Source organism: Onychomys torridus, chromosome 12 (assembly GCF_903995425.1).
Source record: "Onychomys torridus chromosome 12, mOncTor1.1, whole genome shotgun sequence".
Lineage (NCBI taxonomy): Eukaryota > Metazoa > Chordata > Mammalia > Rodentia > Cricetidae > Onychomys > Onychomys torridus.
This window is the reverse complement of record NC_050454.1, coordinates 48,823,869-48,844,823: the sequence shown is the minus strand read 5'-3', so window position 1 is coordinate 48,844,823 and position 20,955 is coordinate 48,823,869.

Sequence of the window (20,955 nt, the reverse complement as noted above, 5' to 3'; positions counted from 1 at the left end):
TTCTTAGATCCCTTTAAGTGACTAATTATAATGGCAACAATAACACCCCAAGAAGATGTCATCTATTAAATGAAAATGACAGTGCAAGGCATGGGATACCTCTTTATGAGTTATGGGTCAGGAAGGCTACAGGGGTTTGTCAAAAAACACAGGCTATTACTATTGCCCTTGGCTACCAACAAGACATTTGGGCTGCAGGACAGAGAACTCAATCTCAAACTGACCAGTAAAATTCCTCTCTGTTGGCAAGCTTTCATCATAATGGACAGTGTTTTGTAGGCTGCTAAAGGGGGAAAAAAGCATTAACGGCATTACTTAGCATAGGACCCTGTAATTTGTAATGCTAACCTCCAAGGCAAGATGTGCTAGCTGGTGAATAATATCATGACAATTATGAGGTAGCTAAGTGTGTTCTGACTAGGTTTGAGATCTGTTTCACAGGAGGGAATTTCATACCTGGCTCAATAATCTTGACCAAAAGCTAATGGCTAGACAGATCAGAGGCCTTGTGATCAAACCCTGTTGTTATTTTGATAAATCATCATGTTGCATATCATTGCCTTCTAAATATTTATGCTGAGACCCATAGACTCTGGCTGCTATCAAACCTTTATCAGAGAGCTTCTTTTCGTAGTAAACAGTAGTCAACATAGAGATGTATAAGTAGTCAAAGTGCTAACAATAAAAGACTATAAGCATTCAGCCCTAAATGGGGCATCTTTATCAACTCCATTTCCCCTAAGGCACAGAGAACATCATGGAAGAAGAGGCAGAAGGAACTTGAGAGATTGAGGAGGGTGAGTTTTGCTGTGACATGCTGTTTTCTGGACACAGCATGACTACAGCACTCATCAACTCACAGCAGCTGGGGTTATCTGTAAAATACCTATACAAGAGGAAGCCATCTCCAACTCCAACATAGATTGGGAAAGTCCTCTCCAGGGCCCATTCCTTATTGAGGATCTATTGGAATTGATAGCTTCTGAAGATGAAGATTCATTCTTTTTTTTTTTTTTTTAAGGTGTGGACACTTGGAGGTTTCCCATGTTCCAATAAATGGCCTGACATGCAAAAATACATGGGCAGCACATATTGGACTTTGTAAGTTATCAAAACATAAAACTACAAAAGAAAAAAAAAAGAGAAGACATGAAGTTGGAAGGGGGAAATGTTAGGGTTTATGACAGCAAGTTGGAGGAGGAATTGGGATGCATATCTTCACATTTCACTGTACAGATGAAGGAAATTCTCAAGACTAAAAATGTACTTAAAAAGTAGTATTCTGATGAAAATCAGTAACTCTTTATACAAAATATTATATAGCAACAATTACATTAGTGATTATCAAAACAACTATCATGCTCATAGGTATGTGATAATTGCACAATATAAAGGCTCATTTTCATATGAGCTTTTACTTTAGGGAAACACTACTTACCCAGAAGTTTGTTTAAAGTAAAACACCAATGAATCAGGTATTAATGGCATAAAGCACATTACATACTGAGTATAACAAAAACAATTTATTGAACACAAAAAAGTTCTCAATTTTCCTATCTTTACTTGAACAATATAAAAATTAAAGTGAAATGTTGGAGTTTATTAATCTAACTCTAAGACCTCACAGATGTAGAGGCAATTAAATCATGTTCATTATTACTAGGAAAAAATAATCAGTATTTAAAAAGAGTAATATAATATCTCTTGAATATGGTTGTAGAATTTTATTAGTGTCCTGTAACTTTTGGTTGAAAGACTTGAGTGCCTCACTTTCTTACCAAAGATTCACATGGAACATGTGGCAAAACATAGATGAATAAAAATGGATTAAATTATAGGAGTTAGATAGCAAAAAGCCTAAGCCATTAGGCCATATAATTTGTAAGTCATATAAGTCTCTATGTGTTTACTTGTCTGAGCAGCTGTAGGATGGGCAGGACACAGGAAAACTTCTATACATTTCAGTAAAGTATGTTTTGTAATTGTGGTAGAAGTTTATCTCTTTCCTATAATTTTAAGATTCACCTGATTGGACATCCAGTATAGTGGGCATGCACATCTGTGCTGCCATCCAAATCAAATTGCTCTGAGAGATTTGGCTTCTGCTCCAAGCTGCTTACTGCCAAGCACCATGGTATTAAAGTTTAGTAGAAAATATATTATGTATATACTGAGGCAGAGTGCTGGCATCTCAGTTAATTACTAGCAGTATAACAGAAAGACAAGAATCTAGAAAGCAGGACCCAGTGATACCAGTAACACCCCTCTTGGCCTGCCCTATCACTTTGACTCTTTGGCTATCAATCTTCGACATAGGGAGCAAGTAATTCACAAATATTTTATGGGTGGAGTTGAGTAAAAGGAAAACAGGGTTCCTCAAGGTTTTGGTGGAGGGAACGTAGCAAAACTGTTTAAAGTGTGGTGCTAATCTGATAAGCAATACGTAGCAAAAGTACAAAGAATGTCAGTGGCTGGGTAGTAAACAGCTACCACAGCTGTCTCAAAACAGAAAATGCTTTCATCTGGGGTGGGAGGTTGTTTTGTTTTAGTATTTTGGCTTTTTTTTTTTTTTCTTCAGAGCATTGAGACTTCACAGACCTCTATTTGGAAAAATGGTAGGCTAAGTAATATGCCATGCCATTTCTAAGCATAAAAGCATAGATATTACTCAAAAGAAGACATGCAAGATCTGAATGTAGACAGGAATAGAGTACAGCTTGCCAAGAGACCAAGGACTGCGTGAAAGGGAGGTGACTGTGATTGGGGCTCACTGCTCCAGGTGCAAACATTGATGCTCATAAATACATACAACTAATGTTTATCAAAGATTTTTAAAAGAAGAAAACCCATTAGCGACCAGTAGATCATAAAAAGAGGCTCAACATCACCAGTCATCAGGGAAATGGAAATCAAGATGGCAATTGAGCATTTCTTCACATTTTTTATCATTTAAAAATGCCAAAGGTAGCAAAGCTTGATAAGAATGTGGAGAACATGTGGTCTTCATTTATCATGGTCTGTTATTCCTTGTTCTCCCTTTCTGTTCTTGATCCAGCTGGGATCTCCTGCTCCTCTAAGCTTTCTTTCCCTCAAACCTTGCCCTTCACTACTTCCACTGTCATCTAGGTTGGTCATGTAGATCTCATCCATTTCTCTGTCATTGGGTGATCCCTGTGTCTTTCCTAGGGTCCCATTTTCTAGGTAGCTTTCTTGGAGTTGTGTAGCAGTCTAGTCATCTTTGTTTTACATCTAGTATCCTCCTATGAGTGAGTACATACCATGTTTGTCCTTCTTAGTCTGGGTTACCTCACTCAGGATGATTTTTTTCTAGATCCATCCATTTGCCTGCAATCCTCATGATGTCATTGTTTTTCTCTGCTGAGTAGTACTCCATTGTGTATATGTACCATATTTTCTTTATCCATTCTTCAGTTGAAGGGCATCTAGGTTGTTTCTAGGTTCTGGCTATTACAAACAATGCTGATATGAACATAGCTGAGCAAATGCCCTTGTGGTATATGCCCAAGAGTGCTACAGCTGGGCCTTGGGGGAGATGGATTCCCAATTTTTTAAGGAAGAGCCATATTGATTTCCAAAGTGGCTGTACAAGCTTGCATTCACACCAACAGTGGAGGAGAGTTCCCCTTGCTCCACATCCTCTCCAGCATAAGCTGTCTTCTGTGTTTTTTATCTTAGCCATTCTGACAGGTGTAAGGTGGTATCTCAGAGTCATTTTGATTTGCATTTCCCAGAAAATTAGGGATGTTGAGCAATAGGCTAAGTGCTGGAGAGGTCCCCTGAAATCCGCAATCATACATCTTCTGTAGACTGCTGACAATGGTCGAGAGAAAGCCTGATCTGACCTAGTCTGGTGATCAAATGGCCAAACACCCTAACAGTTGTGCTGGAACTCTCATCAAATAACTGATGGAAGTGGATGCAGAGATCCTCAGCCAGGCCCCAGGTGGAGCTCCAGGTGTCTAATAGTTGAGAAAGAGGAGGGACTGTAAGTGCGTGAATTGTTGAGACCAAGATTGGAGAGCACAGGGACAAATAGCCAAACTAATGGAAGCACATGAATTATGAACCAAAGGCTGTGGAGCCCCCAGCTGGATCAGGTCCTCTGGATAAGTGAGACAAATGAATAGCTTGAACTGTTTTGGAGGCACCCAAGCTGTGGGACCGGGACCTGTCCTTAGTGCATGAGCTGGCTGTTTAGAACCTTGAGCTTACACAGGGACACTCTGCTCAGCCTGGAAGTAGGGGACAGGACCTGCCTGTACTGAATCCACCAGGTTGAATTGAATCCTCAGGGGAGTCTTGGCCCTGGAGGAGATGGGAATGGAGGGGAGGGGCTGGAGGGAAGGTGGAGGTGGGGCAGGAGGGGGGAGGACAGGGGAACCCATGGCTGATGTGTAAAATTATAACACAAATATAATAATAATAATAATAATAATAATAATAATAATAATAAACAACTATAAAATATATATTCACCATGAAAAAAAAGAAAGGTTTTGTCTTCAAATAATCTTAAAAAAAAAAAAAAGAATGTGGAGAACAGAGAATGCTCATACACTGATGGCAGAGCTGGAAGTTCATACAGCCAATTTAGATGACATACAGTCCAGCAGTCTCCCTTCTAGGTGCACGGACATGTAAAAGGAAGTTGGTATGTAGAAAAGGCATCTGTTCAACATGTTCATTGATGTGTTGCTCTCATAGCTCAGAATACGAACACTGCTAAGTGGTAATCAATTAATGGCTGCCTAATAACATCAAATGTGGAATCTGAAAATCAGAAGTCAACTCACAGAAATAAAGCAAGGCTTGTGAGGACCAGGGAAGGCACAGTGACTGGGAGATGTTTTTCAAAGCATATAGAATTCTGTTTAGGATGAATAAGTAAAGATGTATTATGATTAATAATGTGTTGTGTGTGCCTAAGTAAATCTTAAATGTTCTGACCTAGAAAATGTTTGAAAATGTTTAGTATTCAAGACAATATACATGCTAGTAAGCTTGATTTATTTCATAAAAGCAGTTTTTATGAGCTATTTCTTTAAAAGCTACATAAAACTAGAAATAATTCTTATGTAGAATGACACTTGTCCAAATATAAGATAAAAGATATATATGGATAAACTCTCAAAAAAAATATGAATACAATTGAGGTGAAACAGGTTTGGGCTATTTATAATTGAAACTTGGATAGACTAAACAAGAATGTACTTCCTTACACACACACACACACACACACACACAGAGAGAGAGAGAGAGAGAGAGAGAGAGAGAGACAGAGACAGAGACAGAGAGAGACAGAGAGAGGCAGAGAGACAGAGAGACAGAGACAGAGAGAGAAAATTTTACTTTTATCAATATTCCCATACTTACTTAGTCACCAGTTCTATATACTATTTATTTTTGACATATAAACATATTTCCTAGTATAAAGTACTAGGTAGCAAAGCAAAAACACTAATCTACTTTTATTTAGTAAATAGCAACACACTTAGTACACTCTTTCGAGATGCATATGTACCTGTTTGAGGATGTTGCTTGGAATTATAACTTTAGTTGTATTCCTTATAAACCCAATTGAAAGTGATTGAAAGTTTTGCTTTCTTATATGTCATTGCAAAGCAGAGCTCAGAGTATACTGAATATTAAAGAATCCAAGATTAATTATTTTCTGCTCTCTTGAAATATGCCTGAGCCCAGAAGATACTGCCATGAAAGAGACTTACTTAACTCACATCAGCTTAAAATAACTTGGCTGTGACAAAGCATGACCAGCCAGCTGCCTCCAGCCCTGCTCCTACATTCAGTTCATGTTTAATGAACTATTTTGGTTATATAATGAGTTATTGCTCAGATTCGCTGGACCTGCTATCTTGAATGGCTTCCAAGGCTTTGAGACTTTAAGCAAAGAAAAAAAAAAAACATAGAACAAGGCAGAAAAAAATGAATATGTGATTCCTGGTAATTTCCACCTTCAGCATCAAATGCAAATAAGAGACCTAGTACAGCAGATTTACACTGTGCTCATCAGGACCGACAGGATGCATTTCAGATAAACAATTTCCTTCTGTATTCTGCTCTGTAAGTTTTTATTTAAAAGTAGATATTCGACTGGAGCATCAAAGAATATCTTTTTTTGTGGAGTGTATATCCAATTATTGTGACAATAGTCAGCAAAGAAAAATTAATTTCATGTGAAAAATGATAAAGCTCAAACAAAATGTGACCCTGAACACATGCATTCACAATGATTTTTTAAAGGAACTGCCCATTTTTCTCAGTCACTCACAAATAGACTTAATTACACAGGAAACAGGCTTGCTTATAAATTTAAGTTTTGAATATGAAAAAAAAAAATTGACTGCGATATTTTTCACTGAAAGCCTGACATCTTACATCTCTGAGTATAGAAACTTCCATCCTAGATGTTTTTGATTAAAGATCCTTTCTGATTAGAAAACAGAAAATGTATTATAAGGAAGATATTAATTATGGCTTTTTGAAATACAGATAAAAAGTGATGCAAATGTATAGAAGCAACATTGGAGAGGATATATGTACAGGTGAGGTTCATAGGCAAGTTTAAAAATCTGTAAGCATTGTTCAGGGGAATTATAAAAATTAACCCTGTTAGAATAATAGCATAGCATGTTATAGAATCAAATGAAGAAATCATTGATTTTTTGTCCTAAAAATGTATATTACAGCATGGTGGGGAGATGGCATTTGTTTCAGCACAAAGTCTTAGAAATTTGAGAAATAAAGAAATTCAGGATGCCTCTTCAGTAGTGTTCAGACATATGCAAATGGACTATACAGCAAGTGGCAGGAAGCCATTTTTTTAAAAAAACAAGGAATCAGGCATGATGCCATGCTAAGGGTAAATTATTAAATTGATAGAAATAATTTTAGTATTTCTATCCTTCTGGAGGTGGGTTGAGAAGTCACCTCATGTCACATTTTTTCTCTTTGAACTGGTCTTCCCTCTCTCTTCCCAGCTGATAATGCTGTGGGTGTTCCCTATGTCCATTTGCTCCTTGTGCCAATTCCTCTCTCTGTGTTGGTCGAATTATGTTCACATCTGCTACTACTGAATGCCAATACTTTGTCTTTTTCATGACTTCACCACTTTGTCAAAGTCAACTGAGTTCAGGATGACGATGCTCTTACCTTTATCCCACTTTCTGCCCTCCCATATACTTCATATTATGTTGAATTTCACTTCATCATTATTTTGCTTTCATAAGTGTCCATATGCTTATCCTCAAGTCTGAAATGCTGTTGGTGGATGTGATGATTAATCATTATGGTCAGTTTGTCTGAACTGGCAATCCCTCAGGAGGCAGACATTGACATGATTGTGAGGGATTGTGTGGTTATTTCCGGAGAAATTTAACAGAGGCTGGAAGAGCTATGTTAAGCATGGTTGACAGCATGCTGTGGCATGGAAATCCACACCAAATAAAAGGGGAGAGGGGATAAAGCCAGAGGAAGACCAGGATTCTCTTCTGCTTCCTGATCCATCCAGATGTGTGGGGGTCCACAGAAGCTCCCTAGTAAGGCCTCACTCAAGGTCAGAAAGTCTGAGCTTGCTTTACCCAGTAGGACTGTATAATAGGATAATTTGGCCAAATCTTGGTTACCAGGTGTTTTGAAGGGTCTACACCTGGTTGTACATTATGCTTTGATCTTGAAAGGGAGAGGTCTTTTGCTTCTCCCCTTGCTAGTGTATAAAATGCTCATTAGAAATAAACTTGGAGGCCCGGCAGTGGTGGAGCATGCCTTTAATCCCAGCACTGGGGAGGCAGAGGCAGGTGGATCTCTGTGAGTTCAAGGCCATCCTGGTCTCCGAAGCGAATTCCAGGAAAGGCACACAGCTACACAGAGAAACCCTGTCTTGGGAAAAAAAAAAAAAAAAAAAAAAAAAAGAAGAAGAAGAAAAAGAAAGAAACTTGGGGCTGCTAGGTATTGACACTGGGCCCTCCCAAAGCTCTCCTGTGTCTCTGTCTTTTTCTTCATCTATATTTCTATCTACCATTTCTTAATTCCTCACTCCCCTCTTCAAGGAATCCTTCAATAAGTCAGGGCTGGACTCCAACACTGAACCCTGACACAGAAGTTAGCAAGTTCCCACCACCAAAGCTGGAATTCACTCCTGTGGTCATGATTTATCAGCCATGATGGACTCTATACCTTTAACTGTGAGCCATAGGAAAGCCTTAAGGTTTTTCTTGTTAGGTATGTGGTCACAGCTGCAAAAAGAGTAACACAGGAGTAGGTTAGAATGTTTAGGTGTTGTCTAGTGGAAGGGAATAGGTTATTGTACACATGCTCTGGGTTAGGTTAAGGGGAGGCTACCCACTTTCTGTATTTCCCTTTGGTTCATGACCACCATGAGGTCAACACTACCATACTCTCATGCTGCTATATGCTGTGCTACCACAAGCCCAGACCAAAAGGGCCAAGCAACCATGGATTGAAATAGTCTTTCTTTCTTTCTTTCTTTCTTTCTTTCTTTCTTTCTTTCTTTCTTTCTTTCTTTCTTTCTTTCTTTCTTTCTTTCTTCTTTCCTTCCTTCCTTCCTTCCTTCCTTCCTTCCTTCCTTCCTTCCTTTCTTTCTTTCTTCCTTTCTTTTATTGATTATCTCTAGAACGTCTCCCACCACTTTTTATTCATGCTTCCCATTGCCCATCTGCAGCTGTAGTTTTAAAAAGCTTCAGCTACTAGAGTGTTGTTTCTGAAATGCCTTTAAATTTCAAAGTAAAAGGTAAAGCTATGCTTTTTACAGGTCTATAAAACTAATATTCTCCGCAATACACTGCATTGAAAGTTCTGTATTCAGGACAGGTCCAGTTAAAGTCCATTAATGTGGGGCCCTCAGAGACTCCATAGTGAGGCCTTATCGCACCTTGACTCTCAGGGTCAGAGACTCCGAATTTGCCTTGCAGCCCAAGGCTGCCTAATAGTATGTTTTGGCCAAAGTCATGGTTACCTCAGATGTCTTATTCTTCAAGGACTAATTACAAGATGCTTTGCAGTAAGGCATGATTACCAGGTGTTTTGAAAATTAAGGGAGGGTCTACAGTTGTTTGTACTTTGTACCTCGACCTTGAAAAGGGGAGGTCTTTTGCCTCTTCCCTTGCTGGTGTATAAAGAGTCCATTAGGAATAAACTGGAGGCAACTCTGGTATTGATCGAGAGCCCTCTGGAATCTTTCCTGTGGCTCGGTCTTTTTCTTTACCTACATCTCTACTTTTCATATGTATTATTTCTTTTTTGTTTGTTTGTTTGTTTTTTCAAGACAGGGTTTCTCTGTGTAGCTTTGTGCCTTTCCTGGAATTCGCTTTGGAGACCAGGCTGGCCTCGAACTCACAGAGATCCACCTGCCTCTGAGATTAAAGGCGTGAGCCACCACTGCCAGGCCATATCTATTATTTCTTAATACCCACTCTCCTCTTCAAGGACTGTTTGATAGTCTGGCTGGTCCCTGACACATTAATATCCCATTGTGGTAATATTTCAGGTGCCAAAAGCATACTTTCAAGTGCCTAGTTGCAAGTTCTACAGCTAATCAGCACAGGCAAAGTGGCTCAAAAAATCACCTGTACAATATATGATAAAGATTCTGTGTGTGTGTGTGTGTGTGTGTGTGTGTGTATGGGGGGGGGATGTGGTGATATATTGTAGACCCTAATAAACTTGCCTGAGGATCAGAGGACAGAGCCAGCCACTAGATTAGATGTAAAGGTTAGGCAGTAGTGATACACACTTTTAATCCTGTCACTCAGGAGGCAGAGATTCCTCTTGATCACTGTAAGTTCATGGCTACACTGGGCTACATGAGATTGACCCAGTATAGGAGAGAAATAGTGCCAGGCAGTGTTGGCACACACCTTTAATTCCAGAACTTGAGATCTCATGCCTTTGTTTGGGAAGCACACACGCTGTTTGGGAAGCACACACGCCTTTAATCCCAGGAAGTAATATGGCAGGGCAGAGAAAGGTATTTAAGGCATGGGGAAACAGGAACTCACTCTCTTTAGGCTGAGGATTTCGTAGAAGTAAGAACTAGTGGATGGTTGTTCTGCTTCTCCAATCTTTTAGTTTTCACCCTAATATCTGGCTCTGGGTGTTTTATTAAAAGACCATCTATGATTCAAACAACATACAAATATGGAGAGAGAGAGAGAGAGAGAGAGAGATCCTATATTAACACTATCATTTAAAGCATAATGCTATTCACTTATGTTTAACATGTGAACTTCAATTAAGCATTTTCATATTGCAAAGTCTAATCTCCTGGGAAATAAATGTCTAATTACGTAAGAAAAATAAATAAAATACCAATAAAAGTGACCTTTCTCTATGATTGCTTTTATGCTTTTAATTAGAAAACTTAATATAAATCTATTAATACAGATAATCTTTGTTAAAATATCATTGTATGATAAGGTTACCATCAATTTTTTTTTTTCTGGATCAATGACTGTTTTTTCCTCATTGAGGTCATTATATCTAACTTTGTGAAAGAACATTTTATAGTGATAAAATTCCATTATTTGTCATTGCATAATAAAATAGCAAAGATTGATCACTGAATTCTATAGCTATCTAACAAACAAGCTAAAGATACACCCACAGCAGAGAGTAATATAAGATAAGATCCACATTTTTCTATTGCTTCCTATTTTTTCTATATGAAAATTTCCTAGCAAGCTTTCTAAACATTTCTATCCTGGTTTGTTTAACAAATCGCATATATATAAAATGTCTCAGCTGCTATGTCTTTTTTGATTTTTACCTGATCTTTGAGAATTTTGCATAGAGTTTTGAAGATATTCCTTCTCTCTCTCTAGATACAACTCCCTCTCCTCCCCTCCCAACTTTGTGTCTTTTTTGTTCACTCATCAAGTTTTGTTTTTTGGTTTTTATTTGTTTGTTTGTTTTTTGTTTGTTTGTTTGTTTTTTGTGTGCTGCTCTTATATTCAGAGATGAGCAACCTTCCTCTGGAGCATGGCTAATCCACGAGCAGTAACACTATAAGAAAACTTACTGTCTCCCAGCAGCTACCAATTGCCAATTGCTTCCTTGCTAGGGTGGAAGTTCACACCCACCTACCTTCTCCATGCTAGAATTTGTTCTAGCTTGACCTTGCACTGGGATTATGGATGCTGTCATTTCAACTGCTCTATAGCAATTGTGTCCCAAGGACTCTGTTTCTATGCACTCATTCACTGCCTTTGGCTCTTAAAGTCTTTCCTCTTGCTATTCTGTAATGATCCATGAGACTTGGGAGGAGGATCTGTAGTAGAGATATTCCATATAAGGGTGAGCATCCCACAGTTCTTTGTTCTCTGCACCTTGGTCAGGTTTTTTGGTTTTTTTGTTTTGTTTTGTTTTGTTTTGTTTTTGTTTTTTGTTTTTTTGTTTTTTGTTAATCACCTTCTACTGTAAATAGAGGCATCTCTGACAAGGGTGGAGGGATGCACTAATTTGGGTATAACAAAAAGTTATTAGGAATTGGTTTAAGACTGTGTCAATTTAACATGATAATAGCAGTGTGTTCTCCCCTAAGGCCTATGAACTGCATAGACACACGTTTTCTGAAGAGAAACAATAGCAGGTATCAGTTTCATCTGTGAAGTGGAATTTCAGTCCAATAAGAGAGTAGTTCATTACTCCCATGATGTTCATGCCACTGTTACACCACTGGACATGTCTTTCCAGGCCAGTTGTTACTGTACCTCCCATTTTTTCCAGCTGATGATTACTTTTCCTCTCTGGAAAGACACATAGCATCTTCCAGCACTAGGAAAGTTAGCAAAGAGAAAGATTCTACGTCAGTATCAGCTGAATATACCCATGTTTTCTGTTTCTGTTTAATGCACCTTATCTAAAACAATGAATACAAAAATCTTTCAATGTAAATTTTGATTTTTATATCATTCATTTGGGAAAATAAAATTATATGCAATAAATGTATATAACATGAACAAAAACAGTAATTTTTCACTTACATATCTTTAACATAAAGAAAACCTGTATTGTCTCATTATTTCCTAAGATTTGGGGGTCATTAATGTTCTTTTCCTTATTTATGTACACATATTATTGAAATCAAAACTGTAGAATGGGTTATAACAAAGGAGTATATTATGACTACAATAATTCACACAATAAAATATAGTTTAGAACTGTGAGAAAACATTTTGAATTATTTTTATTAAATCTATTATGTATTATCAGTCAATATTTCTATGAATATATTATTATAACAATCTATTAATTATTCTGCTTACCTTTCAGAGGCACTTTCAGACATTATGATTGGAATTTCCTGAGATACTCAACAATAAATGACTGGGATTTGAGACAAGTGTGTAAGTTATTTAGATCACATAAGATCATTCCTCTCACTCTCAAAATGCCAAGAAATAAAACTTCTCCTTTAATCAAGTGAAGTCTTTATACTTAACAGCTTTTAAGCAAATATTTGGAAAACATAGTTTTAAAAGCAAGAACTCCTTTGGTCATGTACTATTATGGATGCCTAGAAGAGAAACCATTTATTTACGAACAAATGGCACCTTAAAAGTTGAAATCAGTAATCTCGTAAAATATTTGCCACATTTTTTCCCACCCATTCCTTTCTTTTTAAGCAGAATACTTTCAGATTTATGTTGGCAATGCTTTTATATACTTTGATAACTGAAGAAAATTAGAACATGAACCATTCAAAATACAAAATCACTGCAGAACAATAAATTATCTTTTAAAATTTATTGTATAAGATATATTAACATTCCTGCAAGCATACAAATAATTTTACATGAGAATTGTGTATATGATATTTTGTAAGATATTTTGGCTGGGCAGTGTTGGCATATGCCTTTAATCCCAGGACTCAGGAAGCAGAGACAGGCGGATCTCTGAGAGTTCGAGGCCAGCCTGGTCTCCAAAGAGAGTTCCAGGAAAGGCACAAAGCTACACAGAGAAACCCTGTCTCGAAAAACAAAACAAAACAAAAAAACAAAACAAAAAAAAATTAAGATATTCTAGCCAGCTTTCTAAGGGCCTTATTTTATTATTATTTTTGAGCAACTTTAGGCTTTCATCAGTATGTGAAGAAAGTACATGATTTTCCATATTTCCGTTGACTTCATTATCAAGATGTCCTGTCACAGAATTAATTTTCTTACAATTTATTAAAATAATGCATACATCTGGATCTACTCTAAGTGCTTCTTCTGCTGTTTGGACAAAAAATGTAATAATGACATTTATCCATTATGACTTTCTGCATTTTCACTTCCTTAAAATCTTTTTGACCTTCTATGTTCTAATAAGCATTTTACTGGGAAAAAATCAGAAATCTAACTGGAGATTTCAGCAGCATCACCATTTCTTTCTTTCTGTCTACCCAAATTAGATACTATGAAACTGTTTGTAGGGAGAAATAAGAAAGGAGGGAAATGATATGTTATATTCTAATCTCTTCAATTAAAACAAGTAGTTAAACAATTAAAAAGGAAAAAAAGAGTAATAAAAATATGAGAAAAATTAAAAGAAATCAATATTAGGGAATTTCATGATTTTGTATACAGCTTTAAATTGATTATCTCAACTCATTCTCTGTAGGGTAGAATCTTCACTTAGATATAAACAGGACTCCAGAAATAGGATGATCTTCATGTTTGCATAAATGGCAGGAACATTTTAGCATATTCCTTGTCTCTTTTATCTAAGAAAGATAGAAATGGTTGTTTAACTTTAATAAAAAACAAAAATTGAATCCTTTATACATTAACAAAAATGTTCCGTATTATGTGCTAAACTTAAAAGTAACTGAGAAATGGGCATCCAGTAGTGAAATACTGAGAAATCAAAAAGGAAGCCCAAATCAACCGATATCTCATGAAGATGAAAAAATTTGCATATTGTTAGTATTTCTTAACTATTTTTTTAAAAAGCCTAATTATAGTGTACATTTTTTTCAAGAAAGCAATTATGATCATCAAGATAACTAACCCTTATTTAATGCAGATTTAAAGAGTTTTCTTTATTAAAAACATAAAATTACATTGCAATTTTTGGTTACACAGAAACATAATTGTGATGCTTTATATTCATTGTCAACTTGACTGCATTCAGTTTCACCAAGGCAACCAACTTCTCTGAATGTGTCTATGACAAAATAAGAAAACAAAACAAACAAAATAAAACAAACCCAGAAGGATAATAGATTTTTAGTTCTTATAAAATAATTTCAATAACAACTGGGTTCTGATAACATTGATAAGGTAAATGAACTGTGTTTGAAAAAGGACATGTTGGAATGGCATAATAATTCAGCAGGTAAAGTAATTTTTTATAGTGCAAGACTTGGGGAACCAAGTTAAAACCCTTAAACCCATGTAAAGGTGAAAGGTTCTCAACTCTATAAAATTGTATTGTGATATGCACACTGTGATAAGTATATACCTCCTTAACTCAAAAACACAAACAACACATAGATATTCCACAATAATAAATGAAATGATTTTTAAGAAGGAAAATGTTTATATGGCTGTGCATGAAGAAAATCTAGAAAAATGTTAAGACTGTAGATAAATGTTGACAAGATAGAAATCATTTATGTATGTGTGTATGCATATATGTATGTAGGTATGTAAATATTTGTTTATTTTAAGATGGTTTCACTATGTATTATAGTCTGTATTAAAATTCTACCTTCACTCCAGCTGCATGACTGCACAGTTCAGGAGTTAAGCAAAGGGTCTTGTGTCTCACAGTGTGCACTGGTGACTATGTGCTCCAGGCATGGCCATGCAGTCAGCACATGCATGGAATAGCTCTGTAGGCACACTTGCGCCTTAAAAAGCCATGACTCAGACCCCACCCTCTCTCTCTGCTCTGTTCTGTCTCTTCCCCTTACCATCTTTCCCTCTCTCTGCAAGTGCTTTCCCAGGCCTGGCTCTTTTGTCTCTCCCCCACCTTCCTCCTATACAAGCTCTGCTACTAAGTAGTTGTGGCTGTGGCTCCTGGCCTTTCTGCAGGTAACCAGAACGGCCACCAGCACTGTTTATCATTCTTTCAGTCTGACCTTGAACTCTCAATTTTCCTGACATCCTGTCAATGGCTGAAGTGTGTGTCACAATACCATCTTAAAAATCATATATATGTAGTCCAGCTAACTAACAATAAAAATGTGCATGTAGAATCAAGTGTGGAAGTTTACCTCTGCCATATAATACTTCTGCTTATGACCTAGTAGTTACAATTTAATGTCACATACACACTGGACTGTGTGGCCCTATGACTATGGAAAAGAGAAAAATGAATTTGTTGACTACCTAGCTGTCTCTGCTGTAAGGTTAGATAGCTATAATGTATGCAAGTGCACTGCAAACTGTAAGGTGTATTGTAAAGTGCATTCCAGCATGTGGGGTTTCCAAATATTTGTCATTATTATTAATGCCTGTGCTACCGTCTGAGCCTCCTTTTCATTATAGACCTCACAAGTGGTGCAAGAGACTGCAAACTGCTTAAATATTTGTTCTTTGCCAGCCAGAGCTGGAGAAAAAAAAATAACACTGATACAAGTTTCTTATTTGATGAAATGAAATGGGAATGAGCTTTGGAATTACACTAACTAGATACTAACCTTCCACTTTCCTGATTAATACTGAAGTAACTTCACTTGATGAAGGATTATTGCATTTAATTTTGGATTGTGTTCTTAGGGCATAATGAAAATTAAATATTGGAGGACTATATATAAAGATATAACATTTCCGAATCAGTCACATTGCAGTGATGAACTCAGAGAGAAAATCGAGTCACTGTCAATTTGGAACCATATTAAAGGATACAAATGGTAAAAGCTACTGTGTCAATCTAGCCACATGAACAGACATTTGAAAAATAAATGTAAGAGGTGAATTAACAAATACAGTTTATAAATAAAAGTATGAGTAAGCAAGAAAGAAGTCCTTAAACGTGTTTTCAGTATTTCTATACTATGGAGATAAAGCTTTAGCTAAACAGTGAAAGTGAGATTAACAGGAATGAGAAGAGCCAATGTAGTCTCAGGTGTTTAGACCTGGATTCACACAACTAACATGAAAAATGACTTTTCAGCAATTAAAGGTTGTCTGAGAATTAGAAACAATCATGCATACAGATAAATATTCCTGAGTAATGAGCATAACATTGTGAAATACTGGATAAATGCTAATGAGTGAGGAAAAACAAAAACAAAAACAGGAACCCTGAAAGTGACTAGAAAGAAAGCATTAGCTATGAGAAAAACAGCAAGACGAGAAGTTACAGAATCAAAGATTGGTAGCAAGAAAATGTCACCTACTATTTCTTTCTTGTATTTTGTGTGAGGTTTTGGAACTGTTCTTTTGCAAAGGATTAAATCAACTGGAGGTGGTGACTGCAGTTTGAGAAATAAAACTTGCAGTATGAAAGAGAGATTACACTTCAGCTGATGGCTTTCTTTGTAAAGAGAAATGTGAGCATTGGATCCTTAACAGGAACATGAGGATGGAGCATCCTTCAAATACGTGAAAAAGGTGATGAGGGAAACCAGAGGAAAGGGGAGATTTACATTAGAATGGGGAAAAAGTATAACACTAAGAGAGATTGAAATTCCGAAAGTAATAAGGCTACATGAAGTCAGTACAAAGAAAAGATAAGAAGTTAAAATAAGGAATCCATGTTTGTGTTCTCGATGAGACATGTAAGGTTACATGCTGAGGTGTGTGTGTGTGTGTGTGTGTGTGTGTGTGTGTGTGTGTGTGTGTGTGTGTGTGTGTTGGGGGGAGTTGAAGGTGAAGAGTAGATTTATTCATTTATTCAATGAACAGCCTTTGAATACTAAGATCCAAACAGAGAGAGGTGCTGAAAATTAAAAATTGAATTCAATACATTTTCTAGTTTCACAATATTAACTTTCTGTATGAAAGAAAAACAACAAAACAATGAGTAAAGAACAATCTACAATTGCTATGATTAAATGGGGACAGGATACTGCTAACAGGGAAAGGAGCAGTAAATAGGAAAGAACAGAGCACCTTGCTTAAAAAAAAAAAAATGCTCAAGCTGAGTCATTAGACTGCATAGGCTCTAGCTGGCAGGTAAGGATCTGGGAAAGTGGTTCTTGCAAAGCAGAGAGAAGAAATCAAATGATGAATTCAACTACAGAAATTTGTTTTCACTACTGGATCTTAGAAATTCTGAGACAACTTTGTAGAGAAGATTAGGTGTATTCAGAAGTCAAACTGCAAACAGTTGAATTTGTATAAAAGAGTTCATATTGTGCTTAAACAAAAATTGATTCTCCAAAATTTCTATCAGGTAGATAGATACATGAAGCTAGGTGCAATGGAGTTACTATCTTCCTAAAAATCCCAGGGATGACTCAGCTTTGTCTTTGCTCAGCTTTTGTAATGGCTTGAAAAGTTCAGCATCCTGTGGCTTATTTGTTTACATCATAATGATTTCTGCCTCCATTTCAGCATGGTTGTGCCATCTGTTTGTGTGCATCTAGGCCTCCATATCCAATGTCTGTCTATATTTTATCTGTTTTATGACAAATGTGGCAGTCATTCAATTAAAGCCCCCACCACTCCACATAGGGTGACCTCTTAGCTTAATTATATATTAAGAGTATTCTCAACAAATAACATCCTATTTACCAGAAATAGAGATTAGGACTTTAATATATGTTTTGTAGGAAGATATAACCACTAAAGCACTAAATATATATGAGAGAAAAATTATTTTACTCTTCTGAAAATTTTTGGGAACCAAAAATTGGATGACTATGCCTTGACTTTCTTGCTTGGATGATCTGGCATAACTGCACCCATTGACTTGCAAAACAATCATTCCCGGAAGAACCACAAAATGTACTTTTAGATTAACTTCCTGGAGTATATTTGATTGATCAGTTGTTCAAGCACTGGACCAAAGAGACCTCAGTCTAACCCTTTTCTAATTGATTGATCGGTTGTTCAAGAATTGTACCAAAGAGACCTCATCCTGAACCCTTTTCTAACAATTTTTTCAACTCCCTCCCTTCCCCTCATATCCACCAGTATATAAGCTTGCTTCACTTTGCAATAAATGAGACCTTGACGCAACTCAGACTGTCTCTGTCTTTCTTTATGCGCCTGGTCTCCTTCCTCTCTCGCCCCCATTGGTCTTTCAGGTGATGCCTCCTCAAGTCCAACCTAATAACCTGGCCTGCAGGATGGGTCAGAACATATTTTGAGTTCTCAAATAACTGAACTGTCACTTCTTTCTGCTCCTTAATTCATATAAAATGGAGATAGTACTTGTTTCTACCTTCTAAGGTTATCGTGAGTATTGAGTTCATTAATAGATGTCAAGTGCTTCGGATTCCTCCTGTCTCTTAGCACTTGATAGGCTTGTGACAGACAGTTTGAGATACCTGTTAGCACCACCCACAATAATGATCTTGCCAAGACTGTACCCTGAAGAAATGAAAAGATTAGCTAAATCGTGTTATCTAGACAAAGCAGGAAGGAGCCAGTCTATTAGTGAGATGGCATTAATTAAAGTATTTTTTTATCATGTTCCACTATTGTTTCTGCAACTTACTCTATAATTGGACAATTTACTCTATTAGATAATGACCTTGGGCATTGTGGTTGATTCTCGCAACCCATTCTAAGCAATTTTCTAGGAGAGGCAGGTGAAGTCTCTTAATTGGTATGCTGGGGAGACATATAAACATGTCAAATGAATAGCCATCAGGTAATACACAGTGTTAGATGACTTTCACTTTCTCTCTGCCAACTGCCTTCACAGTGAACTTGATAGTAAAGTGGGACAACTTTTCCTTGTCAATGCACTGGTAAAATTGGTTCATTTAATGGGTCTAATAAGGGAGGAAAACAGCCTGAAGTGAACACTACTGCCCAGGAAGCACCAGTTCTCACCAGGTTTGCGGGGCTAATAGACAAATTTACGCTGAGGAAATGAGCTCACGTGCTATTTGAAGATTATTCTTTCTGCCCACATCATTCAAATATTTCTGTTCGCTCTCTTTTTTTAATATTAGAGAAGTAAATACATGTAAACTCCTTGCAGCCATCAACCCAATTAAATTTTGCTATGACTTAAAATGGGGAAATTTAATATGATATGCTTGGTATTGCCAGCTTCATGTTGTTTTGTTTTGCTCAAAATATAGATTGCTCTTTAAAAAGTTTTCTCTGGTGATTTGTCACTCAGTAGGTCTAGATAAACAAATGATAGAGCTCATTATTTTAATTAATTACTCTCATTTTATACAGTTTCACTTAAATTGTATAATTCACAAAAAATAATAAAGCAAAGGTCTATAATAAGCTCTTAATTCAATTCCTCTGCAATTTGCCATTATATAGACTTTTTGGCCTATGCTGTTTTGACAGATTCAGATATTGAAAATTTTCATGTTTTAATTTTTTTTATTATATTTGTGTTTACACATCAGCCATGGGTTCCCCTGTCTTCCCCTCTCCCGCCCCCGCACCCATCATCCCCCCATTCCCTCCCTTCCATTCCCATCTCCTCTAGGGCCAAGACTCCCCTGGGGATTTATTTAAACCTGGTGGATTCAGTACAGGTAGGTCCAGTCCCCTCCTTACAGGCTGAGCAAAGTGTCCCTGTGTAAGCCCAAGGTTCCAAACAGCCAGCTCATGCACTAAGGACAGGTCCAGGTCCCACAGCCTGGGTGGCTCCCAAACAGTTCAAGCTATTCAATTGTCTCACTTATCCAGAGGGTCTGATCCAGCTGGGGGCTCCATAGCCATTGGTTCATCATTCATGTGCTTCCATCATTTGGCTATTTGTCCCTGTGCTTTTCCAATTTTGATCTCAACAATTAACACTCTTACAGTCCCTCCTCTTTCTGGACAGTTGGACACCTGGAGCTCCACCTGGGGCCTGGCTGAGGATCTCTGCATCCACTTCCATCAGTTATTGGATGACAGTTCCAGCATGACTGTTAGGGTGTTTGGCCATCTAATCACCAGACTAGGTCAGATCAGGCTGTCTCTCGACCATTGCCAGCAGTCTACAGAGGATGTATCATTGTGGATTTCTGGGACCTCTCCAGCATCTGCCTATTCCTGTTCTCATGTGGTCATCATTTATCATGGTCTGTTATTCCTTGTTCTCCCTTTCTGTTCTTGATTCAGCTGGGATCTCCTGCTCCCCTAAACTCTCTTTCCCTCGAAGCTTGCCCTTCTTACTCCCACTGTCATCCAGGTTGTTCATGTAGATCTCATCCATTTCTCTGTCATTGGGCAATCCCTGTGTCTTCCCTAGGGTCCCATTTCCTAGGTAGCCTCCCTGGAGTTGTGTAGCAGTGTAGTCATCTTTGCTTTACATCTAGTATCCTCCTATGAGTGAGTACAACTTAACAGAGAATTCTCAACAGAGGAAGTTCAAATGGCTGAAAGACATTTAAGGAATTGCTCAACATCCCTAGTTATCTGGGAAATGCAAATCAAAATGACTCTGAGATACCACCTTATGCCTGTCAGAGTGGCTAAGATCAAAAACACAGAAGACAGCTTATGCTGGAGAGGATGTGGAGCAAGGGGAACTCTCCTCCACTGCTGGAGGGAATGCAATTTTGTACAGCCACTTTGGAAATCAATATGGCTCTTTCTTAAAAAATTGGGAATCCATCTCCCCCAAAACCCAGCTGTAGCACTCTTGGGCATATACCCAAGGAATGCTCAATCATACCACAAGGGCATTTGCTCAGCTATGTTCATATCAGCATTGTTTGTAATAGCCAGAAACTGGAAACAACCTAGATGCCCCTTAACTGAAGAATGGATAAAGAAAACATGGTACATATACACAATGGAGTACTACTCAGCAGAGAAAAACCATGACATCATG